Genomic DNA, 12,190 nt, shown 5'->3' with positions numbered 1-12,190 from the left:
GTTCCGACGAACTGATAACCTCCTCCTTTTTTGGAAGTCGGTTAAAAATGACAGCACTTAACCATTTCACTGAGATGGTTAAAAACCAACCAACTCGAAACCACGTCGAAAGTCTGATACAACCCTGTGTTTTCCCGCCATCTGTGGGTCATTACTAATACATTATAGCGTTAAAGGGCCTGTGCCAATCGGTAACTTTTTTCTCCATGGTGAGACGGGGTAGAAAAATTTGCCAAATGCAATGTGAAATTTTGACAGTTGAAAAACCAAGCAAACGATCGTGCGAAAGCTCTATTTTTGTGTGTTGCTGAAGTTGTTAAAGTTTATATTTATTTTATAACTTGCAAATAAAGTACGCTTTTTTGTGCTTTTTGAGCTTCCATTTTCATGTTCACTCTTTATTGCCGCCAAGCAATATTATGTGTATACATGTTTATAAGCTGTCAAAATTTTAACTAGCCCCATGAGCTAGGTAAAATTCTGACGTTCGTATTCACCACAAGAAATGTCAAATTTTTACTTTGATCCGTCAAAATTTCCTCTTTTATCAATTGGGTCAGGGCCTGTGCCAATCAGTAGAAAAGTTCTATCGTGGAAAAACTTTACTATGGTGAGAAAATTTTACATTTCTGCTGTGCCAATTCGTAACTTTTTAATGCTGGAAATTTTTGACAGTTGCTTTGATGCAGAAAGCTATCGGGTTAGCAATTAATAGAATGCAGCAATTATAGAGAAAATATGTGCATTTGCTGATTTCAGTTCTTCTGGTACTGAAATCCATGTATTTATTATACCTTTTAGCAATAACCACTAATTTTTCTCTAATATCCACTCACTTTGGTGTTCTTTAATTTATGTGTATACATGCGTTGTTCTGTATTCTTCATGATATAAGCTTTGTTTCTTTACATTATCACTAGTTTTGCTGGAAAGCGTTTCTTAACCCAAAAAACTAGCGGCTTTCGTTCTTACACTCTTCTTTTTTTGCCTCTCCTGCTAATTTCTGCAAGTAAAATTTTTACTAGCTGAATATTACAGCTGTCAAAATGTTTGTTTTATTTGTTTCTTTGTCCAAATTTCTGGTATTTCTTAAATAAAAACTTTCGTTTCATTAAATATTGATGAAATTGTAAAATGTATTTGTGAATACTTTTTATATATAAAACGCGATTGAAAAAATTACGTCAAATATTTTCAAATGTCAAATACACCGATCAGCTAGTTACTTGGTATTTTCTGTTAGTTTGCGTTTCTTAACTATTTTTTTATATCGCCCGTAACTCTATCAATGATCCCATTCCTCTCTTTCCTGATAATTATCGGCTAGAAAACTAAAGAAACAAAGCTAATGCTTGCTGCCAAATTTTTCACAGCCCTGCCGGATAAACAATTTTTATTCACCTCATAGCTGTCAAAAATTTACTATCCAGAGTACTTTTCTATTGATTGGCACAGGCCTTCAGGCCCAAAATTGAAAAAATTCGTTCCCTACCAGTTGTCGGACTTACTACGATCACATTATATTTACTCCGGTTTTTGAAAAAAATTTTAATCTCTCTACTCCGCTTGATCCGCTACTTCAAATATATTCCGTTTTTTCACTCATGTTCCGCTCCTCTTGGGCCCCTTTTTTTTTAGTTTTCACCCCCGGTTTCAATAGAAAAATTTAAATTTAAGCCAAAGCTCACTGATAAAAAGTAACTCGTTCATAAAAATGAGTCAATAAAGTAACTCCATTATTTTTTGATATATGGATGTAGAAATTGGCGGATGCAGAACTTTATTTAAGTTGTTAAAAACATATGTAGAAAGAAGTTTATATAAACAAAGAACGTAGATAATATGAAGGGACAACTCGTTATAGTTGCAGCGAGTGTGAGTAATAATGGGCTGTTTTTGCTTACGCGTAAAAGCACATTTAGCGCATTTAGCTCTAAATGCTACTCTAAGGGCCGGTTGTTCAATGTCTGATTTGCAGAAATCGGAGGTAGAAGCTCCGGTTAAATACAACGACTGCTTTATCGATCACATGTTATAAGCATGGTGACGAAAACGTCGATAATGACGTTTAACCGGCAAGTAGTGATAACCAGACATTGACATGTCTGGTGAACACTAATCTGCGGTTAAACATCGTTATCGACGTCTTCGACTCCATGTATGCAGACATTGAGTAACCAGCCCTAAGAATCTAAATGCTTAAAGCAATCCTGTGATCTTCCAAATTTTCCACGATTCGAACATGGTATACGGTGGCTAGCTTCGTTTCATTGATCGCCGATCGAGATTTCATTTATTATTTTACATTATTTGGATAAAGAAAAGTTAAGCAAATTCAACATCGATGTGATGCTGATAGAAATCTGGATCAATTTGTGATCGACTCTGTTTGTTTTGTTTCCTAATTAAGTGAGGAAATTTTAATTGTCAGTTCCGACAAATGAATATATACACAAACAAATGTTTGGTTATGGTTAAAACAATTCAAGTTTTTATGTTGAATTTTTGGTTTAAAATTTGTTTTTTCCTTTTGCACTTTATCTTCTGCGTGAGAATTGATCGTAATAGATACGGATCTGAATAAGCGACTGGAACACGGCTGTTTGTCAAAAGCATACGATTTCGAACTCGCGTAAATGTACATTTGCTAAATGCGATAGCATGAACGGTCTTCGAAAAAATATGTTCGAAAGTGCTAAATGTTGCATTTTAAATGCAGCAAAAACGCCGCATAACAAGGGCGTGCCTTCTCTTTTGCCCTAGAACGTTGTTTGATTGGATGAAAAGAGAAGGCACGCCCCTGTTAATACCTTCAGCTAAAATTATAACGAGCTGTCCCTTCTCATTATCTAGGTTCTTTGATATAAAGAAGAAACGGTTTAGGTCCTATTGATCTTTAAAAAATTGTGTGTTGAAAATACTTCTTATTTTTGCATGAATAGAAAATATTTAAGTCATACAATTAATGTCGAAAGCGAAAATAAATAAAACATGCAAATCTAGTACGGATATATTCTTTTTGGATCGATTTTAGTCCTGAATCGAGTTATAGTCATCCAAACACTTACCACGTTTATACGTAAGCTATTTGCAAATAAAAATAAATAATATAAAAAAAAACTTTTTAATATACAACGCTTTTATAAATGGACTAAAAAGTAGAAAATAATATTTCTCAGTCCCATAGAATTTGTTTTGATAACTTTTGATTTTGAAATTTTAGCAAAAGTCATTATAAACAATCTATGAAATTGAAAATGAAAAACTTGGAGCGCATGCAATACAAAGCATTCGATTTAATTGACAATAGTCAAACTACATAACGTAGACCTAAAATTTCTACAGCGTAGAAGTAACTTCAGAAAGGTATTGCATAATTACTTTAAATCTGCACAATGAATGTGGTTGCGATTAAATTGTTATCATTTCTCTGTCTCTGTCACTTCTACTACTAAACCAAATTTTGTATGTTCGTATTTATATTTATATGCCTGACTTTTTATTATATCTGGCCTTAAATTTTAAGTCTTAATTTTAATTTTAATTAAAAATACAAATATTAATATCTTTTGTTGCTATTTGATATATTGTTAGTTTTAAGTTTACTTTGTACAAACATTGAATTTTACAAACTGTTGATGTATTATAAAAGACTCTAAAGTCTTATAGATACAGCCTCATTTCTTAAATAAATATGAAATATGAAAGTAGAACTTTGAAATCGATTTTAAGCGGTCGTTATTCATATACCCACATACATACATACATATATTACTTTTCATATCAATTCAAGTGTATTGCATGCGCTCCAGTTTTTCATTTTCAATTTCATAGATTGTTTATAATGACTTTTGCTAAAATTTCAAAATCAAAAGTTATAAAAACAAATTCTATGGGACTGAAAAATATTATTTTCTACTTTTTAGTCCATTTATAAAAGCGTTGTATATTAAAAAGTTTTTTTTTATATTATTTATTTTCTACTTTTTAGTCCTGTCTGAACAAAATTTTGCAATAGATATTAAAATAATTCAACGATATTAATAGAAAGGTGCACACACATGCATTTACATATGTATGTACATACAAACGAGCACCAATTAATTTTATTTAAAGAAATGGCGTGTCGTCTATTTCCGCTGTAGCAAACGTAGTACATAGGGCGACATCTAGATGTCATCTACCTCGCCCTATTCACTACAGCTGTCGCCCTATGCACTATGCTTTTTTATAGGAACTTTTCAAAGCTTTGCTTTGGTGTCGGGCACACAACATTGAAAGTTTCTGGATCCACAACATTGAAGGTTTCTGGACGCACAACATTGCAAGTTGATAAAAGCGTTGTAATAATAATTTGCAAATACCTAACTCACTGTTTATACGGTGGCGAAAATTTTTTATTTAATATTGCCTGATTATAAAAAGGGAATAATATTGTTACGATTATCCTTGAAACCTCGTCCGGATTTCCCAAATCTCTCGGTTCGTATCGCTGCATTGTTAAATAAATGCTAACGATGCCCAAATTGTAGTACAATTAACTTTATTGTACAACAATTTACAATATTCGCTAATACAGTAAAAACACTTTACAATACTTGTTAAAGCAATAACAACGCTTTACTAAACTTGTTAACACAATTAAACTTATAGCTTGCTTATTCGCAACTCACTTTACTTGTAGCTTGCTGACTTATAACTAACTAACTTCGCTGTGGCGGCGCCCTTATATACCTGCGCTCGCACTTATGGCAACTCTAGAACATTCTCAAGTTTATCGCTCATTCTCTTTCTCTCGCTGTTCGCAGTGTTCATCCAACTTGACGTTTCTCTTTGTGGAACATTCTACGTCATTCCTCGAACATTCTGCCTATTTCTAGTTGTTCGCTTCGCGTTGACGCAGTATTCGCCACACTGCCCTCCACATAAGTCTGATTGTCCCGATCAGACACACTTGCTGCTCCAAACGTTGCTAGTCTTTCATCTTGGTTCTCGGTCTCCCAGCTGTCTGGATTCGATGCACTGCGTCCTTCAGCCGTTTGTCAATCTTAAACGGATCTTTCCAGTCACGTCTTTGCTTGGAAGTGAAGCTTTTATTCTGCTGCGACATGTACAACCACAATGCGTTACTGGACATTGCTTCCGGCTTATCTTCGGGAGTGCACCATCTCACATGGTCGTGCTTCTGCCGGCTACTGGTGGTGACCAGACCATGTCTCTTCTCGTGGGCACCCTTTTCGCCAGATCTATGCCGCATCATCTGTCCATGACACCCAGACTCCCGCCTTCGTGCTGCACTGCCTTTAGCACATCTTGCTACATCCGGATCCATACGCTGAAGCTTCCGCAATCACTTCGTATCTCGCTCTTCCGTCGATGCTAACTTCATTGACCGGACATGTATAATCTCAACCTTGGCTTCCAGCTTAACTGCTCGCCTTTGTCGACCACCTTTTTCGGGACACTTAAAAGTGCTCCTACTGCTTCCACAGCCGCTTCCATTTCCAGCCACCGGTGTATCACCATTGCAACGTGGCTCAGTGGCTTTCCTCCTGCCGGAAACACTGCATGGCTCGCCATGACCACTTCCTTGTTGCGACCTCTTCTTCACTGAGCTGGCGGAACCGTCACGCTTTTCCTGTATCGGTGAACCCCTTCCTTCTCCTGACGAAACCATTTCGTCTCCATCACTGTCAACCTCTGCCCAACTAACCACTTCCGTTTCTGGTGGAATCTTCGGCACTTCCTCTAAGACTAACCGTCTGCTGCAGTACTGGCTGTCGTAACCAACCCTAAGTGGCACTTTCCTGTGACGATCTGTCAGGATCATTCTCTGGAGGTCAATCTTCATGCCTTGGCCAAGTAAGAAATCCACGCCGATGATGACTTCATCCACAATGTCTGCCACTATAAACTTAGTGTACGAGCCTACACCGTCGATTATTACCTCGCATGATACTTCTCCTAACACTTGGGTGCGTTCACCAGTTGCAGTCTGCAGCTTTGCTCCAGGTAGTGGCTTCACATAAAAAGTGGCTAAATCCGGTCGAATAATGGAATGTGTCGCTCCAGTATCCACTGTCAGTACTCTCTCCTGCCCATTCACACTGCCACCAACAGTGAGGTTGCATGCTTTCCAGCCAATTTGTGGGACGAAGATTATGGGCCCTTCAACTTCTGAAGCCAGCACGAGGCCCTAACTGCTGGCTCGTTTCAGTTTAACGAATGATTGGAGATAGCTTCGTCTCCTTCAGCCCTGCGTTTGCGTCCTGCTGAATTGTTGAGCCCACTGGAACTTGCGCTGCAATCGCGGGCGAAGTGGCCTGGCTTCCCACATTCAAAACATTTGCCAGAGCCATTCTTTTTCTCGCCCAGCACTTGGATAATCTTCTTCAGCATTCCATTTGTCTCGTCCGGTGTTTCCACTTCCACGCGATGTGCTTTGTAGGCTGGTCTACTTAGGAGCGCCGCCGTTTCACGCGTCTGAGCATACGAGACAGTTTCAGCAAATGTTGGCTTGGGATTCGCGTACGTGTCTCGCTTGGTATGCACGTCCCGCATTCCGTTGATGAACCTCTGGATTTTTACTCTTTCGAGGTGCTCACCAGATGCATCTCCAATTGCCAAATGAGCCAACCTTTCAATCTCGGAGGCGAATTCCTGTAAAGTCTCGTTGGATTTCTGGCAGCGATTCTCCAGCTCTTTCCACTGCACCCATTATGGCTTCGTAATTGTTCCTTTCACAGTCGGGAATAGTCCGCAAGATTTCCACTGCAGGTCCTTTCAATGCCACGAACAGAGCAGCGGATTTATCCTCCATGCTCCAACGATTTACTGTAGCGGTCTTCTCGAACTGGAGCTTAAAGACTTGGAAAGGAATCGTGCCGTCAAAGGATGGAGTCTTTACCATGGGAGCACTTGTCGAAGTAGCTGGACGATTCAGCTGCAGATCTCGGAGGCGACCTTCCAACTCTTCTACCTTAGCCTCGACTTTATCCTGTCTATCCTTGATTTGTTCGTTATCTCTAGCCAAATTCTCCTGCAGTTGGGTAATCTTTGCATCCTGCACTTCCAGCAACTGTGATACGTGTGTCTTCTGTGCCTGTAGCTGCGACGAAATATCTGACAACTGTGTTTGCATCTGAGATGACATCTGTGACATGGCACCCAATAGCATGTTCATGTCTATAGCTGTTGACGCACAAGGAGCCTTTCCCTGCTATTCAAGCTTCGCTGATGTCTGTTCCACATCATTCGATGAACCAGCAACCTCTTCCTTGTCTTTGTCCTTCAAGGATGCCTCGTTGTCCTCACGATGGAAGTCGTATTTGTCAACGTCGATGCCTTCCTTTTCCATAGCCTCTCGCAACCGTGATAGCAACTCCACTTTTCTTCCGGAGCTTGCTAAATTTTGTTTCTCCAACTCCTGCTTGAGTTCCTCAATCTTTAGATCCTGAATTTTCACAATTTTCAGTAGTTTATCCTTCGGGATTTATTTAACAATCCCAATTCTGACACCAATTGTTACGATTATCCTTGAAACCTCGTCCGGATTTCCCAAATCTATCGCTTCGTATCGCTGGATTGTTAAATAAATGCTAACGATGATCAAATAGTAGTACAATTAACTTTATTGTACAACAATTTACAATATTCGCTAATACAGTAAAAACACTTTACAATACTTGTTAAAGCAACAACAACGCTTTACTAAACTTGTTAACACAATTAAACTTATAGCTTGCTTATTCGCAACTCACTTCTCTGCTCACTTTACTTGTAGCTTGCTGACTTGTAACTAACTAACTTCGCTGTGGCGGCGCCCTTATATACCTGTGCTCGCACTTATGGCAACTCTAGAACATTCTGAAGTTTATCGCTCATTCTCTTTCTCTCGCTGTTCGCAGTGTTCATCCAACTTGACGTTTCTCTTTGTTGAACATTCTACGTCATTCCTCGAACATTCTGCCTATTTCTAGTTGTTCGTCTTGATTATAAAAAAGCAATAAGATGACCATCGAAAAAGAAAATAAACCTAAGAATGGTGGCGTCTTGCGCTAGTAGTAGTAGTAGCCGTGTAGCGCTAATAGTAGTAGTGTAGTGGTATTCATAACTTTATCAAGCAGATAATCTTATAAGTTTACGCACTCTGTTACATGAACGACCCACTCTCTTTTCGTTTACACATGCGACAATAGTCGTGTTTTCTTTGGTTATAGAGCTTAGTATCACTAACTTTATACTACTAGCATGGGGATATAGAAATTATAGAAACTACCTAACTAAATTGGAAAAAATTATATTTACGAGATAATATCTATTTAAATAAATATACATATAACATAAAGGCTATTTATTTGAAGCAAGTTAAAAGAAACAGTGGCAGAATGTCTGTTTGTGTATGAATTCATTTGTCTCGGCTACCAAACTTTGCGGCCAAATTATCAGTGAAACAAAAAAAACAGACGGGATAATAATTGAACCAGATCTCTATCAGGCTCATATCGTTGTTGTTGAATTTGCGTGCAAAATTTGTTTGCGGATCCCGATTATTGCCCAAGAAAACATAGCTAGAGTTGCGACAGAGTTGCATTGGCTTCAGTTTATCAAGTTTATTTAGTGAAATCGCTGGATAAATTTATCAGAAATGTGTAAACGAGTTCCAAACAAATTTTTAGAGTTCATTTATAAGGTTTATACAATTATAAGTTTATACGGTTTACAATGCATTTATAACCGCAGAACTCCACAGGCAAACACCGATGACCTACCAACTGTCATTTTGACGAGCAACGTGATTGCAAGTTTTTGTGTGTGGGCACTTTGATGTCTTGAAATAAGCATTTGCCGCATGACGCCACCAGACAACATTCTCTCAATTTCGGTGTTTAAAAACATTTAAATCTTTAAAAAACTTGCAGAATAATTTTCTAAAACGTAATCATAGATAATCCAATAAGGAACAGACTTTTATTTTGATTTAATATAAAAATTTCATCGATGTTACCACCAGCACGCTTTCTTTCAAATGAAAATATGGTTGTCAAACTATCGAATTACCTGCAATAGATGTCAAGCAATAAGCGCTGACATATATTGCAGCACATGAGAAATAGGCGGTCTCCATTGGAAATATATCTTGTGACATAGGTTTCACGACATCAGTGTTTTCCTGTGGAGACAGGGCCTAAGGTTTGATGAATACCCTTAAGAGCGAAATACACCACACAAGCGGCTTGTCAAACATTCTTCAAACCTACTTTTCCCATTTCGCCATACACCATGCAAACATGACTCGTTCAAGCAAAGAATTTTAGTTTTCTTCCAGTTCGCAATGCTAAATATTATGGTTTTCTTTCATTTTCCTCTCTTACGTCCTTACTCGGTGAGAATTTCGTTGCGAATGAGGCGATTTTGCTATACACAACGCAAGCGGTTTGATCAAACATCAACATGGCGGCCAGAAAATCAAAAAATTTTGATTTTTTGCTCAAATTTCCCTCAAGCGGCTTGTCAAACCTTCAAGCACCCCCATCACAGCACAAATGGCTTGAAGCAAAGGGAAATTTCGCTTGGTTTGTCAAACCGCTTGTGTGGTGTATTTCGCTCTTTACTAATCAATACTTAGACTGCTTTTACACAGTTCAAGTATTGAATTCAATTCTGCTTGCTAGTGGAAGAGAGGGGTTGAGAAGAAAAGGGAAGGGTACATATGCGTCTGCACCGTCAAGTCGTTTAAACTTTCTTGCTTTGCTTTTGGCATTTTCGTTGCTTCCGATTTAAAGAACCAAAAACTTGAGTTCAACAGAATTGAAACGTAGCAAATAGAAAACACAAAAGAGCAAGAATTGCTTTCAAGTACTTCAATCATGTAAGTCGGGTGTTATTTGCGTGATTTAGTTATTTGCAAATAAAAAACTAACTCAGCGCTTATACGGCACAAAGTTTACCATTTTGCAAATTGTTATTTGCAAATAATACGTGCGTATAAACGTAGTAACTGTTCTCTACATTTATACCAAGGCGAATTTATACAAGGTCATGGTTCATGACTCATGAACGAACGACACAAGATCACGCATGAACAAGAGATTGAAAAAAACCGATTTTTGATTTTTAAAACGTATTATCATGTTGAATTAGCTCTTCTTTGCTTAAATAAAAGTGTAAAATAGTAGTGCTTGTGATGTAAACAAATGCTCAGCTGACGAACTCGCTTTCACGAACTTTTCTCAAAACTAGTTATAAATACAACGTCGCGTTCTTGAGTTTTTGGTTCATGATACAAGGTGGTGTTACGGCGAATTTAGATTACAACAACAACAATGTCAGATCTCAATTCACCCCAAAGTTTACATGTATTTTTTGTTTGCTTTTGATGGGTGTGCTGTCAAATCAGTGAAAGCAAAAACAAAATATATGTAAGGCGAAGAAATCAGCTGATTTTACAAAACCACCTTGACCCCTTTCAGACACGTCAAGTCTTGGTTTCAAGTCTGCTCGGTTCGTAGGCGAAAGAGATGAGAGGAGGGGGGAAAAGTTCATTCGTCTCACCTCCTTCGCCTACGAACGGGCGGACTTAAAATCAAGACTGGACGAGTCTGAAAGGGGTTCCTTGTATAAATTCGCCTTGATTTATACCAGTGTTGTCACTTCAGAAACCTAATTAGTGGTAGATTATTAATATAAACAGAGGTAGAGCTCTAGAAAGGTGTGGTAGAATATTTGCAGTAACGTAAAAATTTGCCAAAAAAAGATATATCAGGCCATGAAGGAGTATTCAAATGTAAATAAACTGCATTCTAAGTTTTGTTCTATCGTACCATTTTTTCGAGATATTTGCCTACTAAGGTTTTGATTTTTATTGCATTAGAAGGTACATATATCTTTCATTTCATTTTTTCATTTCATTTATTAATAAAATCATTAGCACAATAAGATCAAAAGAAAGATTTTTTTATACACCAACAAAAAATTCATAACAGTACATACACATAACTAAAACAGCAAAAATTACTTAAGACTAAATAAAAGTAACATAATATAATTAACAGAGTAGTATTTTTAAGTGAGTTCTACAATTCCAGGACATATACTTAAAATAAGACTTAATTAAACAAGTACATAGAGAGCACATCACAGAGACTGAAGTGAAGCTAACGGAAATACGCATACAGAACATTTTTAGAGTTGCTTTTGTTTAAACTACTGCGAATATGGGATGGAATAGAGTTCCAGATGCGGATAGCATTGACAAAGAATAGCCGTGCAGAGCTGAGATAATTGTAGGTAGGAAAACATAAAACAGATCTTATTTCTAATTTTGGCAATATGTTCTTAAGTGCAAATGAATTTAAGCATATCTGTACGCGATCAAGTGGCAACGACCAGCTTTATCGTCTGCACTCTGCACGAACCTTTAGTGTCATTCGCGGCTGCACTCTGAACTAGCCTTAAGTGTCATTCGATTATTTATGTTTTGCATACATACATACATACTTCCATCTTTATATATAATATTCTTGAACCTGTAAACATCATAAAATCTAACGTTAACAAATCACGCTATTGTACCGTTTGTAGCTTTCTATAAAAGACGAATTTGCAAATAAATAAGGGCCATTATATTCCCGCTGGTCGGTGTGTACAAACATAATCGGTTTTCAGTTGCTTTTATCGTACATATTTTTGGTGCCTCCTGTGAGGACTGAAAGCGCGGTTTTTTATTGTCAAAGTTTCGTATAATCTACGCTGTAAAATAAAACTAGTTTACCTTCGCGATTCTAACCGCGGAACTATGGCTGCAATGAATATAAGAAGAGCGGCGAGGAGTTTTATACTACGCATCAGGGCGGAGGTGGAAAACGAAGGTTATACCGCGGATGGGGTGGATGATGAGTGGAGCACACCATCAGCATTCTAACCGGGCACTATAATCGCTTCATGGACAATCATATCGCGCTAGTGGCCGGAGCCACTTACGAAGAATTGGACGCTCATGAGGAGCTACTAGCGCAAGTGGAGGTGGCTTATGGTAGTGCTGTCACCAAATTGCAACGCATGCGTGCTGGCTCAAATGCCACTGCGCACTCTGCATCTAGCCGGTGCCAAGGTGAACACCGATTANAGGTGGATGATGAATGGAGCACACCATCAGCATTCTAACCGGGCACTATAATCGCTTCATGGA

The sequence above is a fragment of the Rhagoletis zephyria genome, unplaced genomic scaffold, assembly GCF_001687245.7.
Source record: "Rhagoletis zephyria isolate East Lansing unplaced genomic scaffold, Rhagoletis_zephyria_1.1 Rzeph_scaffold_05522, whole genome shotgun sequence".
NCBI classification, from domain to species: domain Eukaryota; kingdom Metazoa; phylum Arthropoda; class Insecta; order Diptera; family Tephritidae; genus Rhagoletis; species Rhagoletis zephyria.
This window is presented reverse-complemented; position numbering follows the sequence as displayed.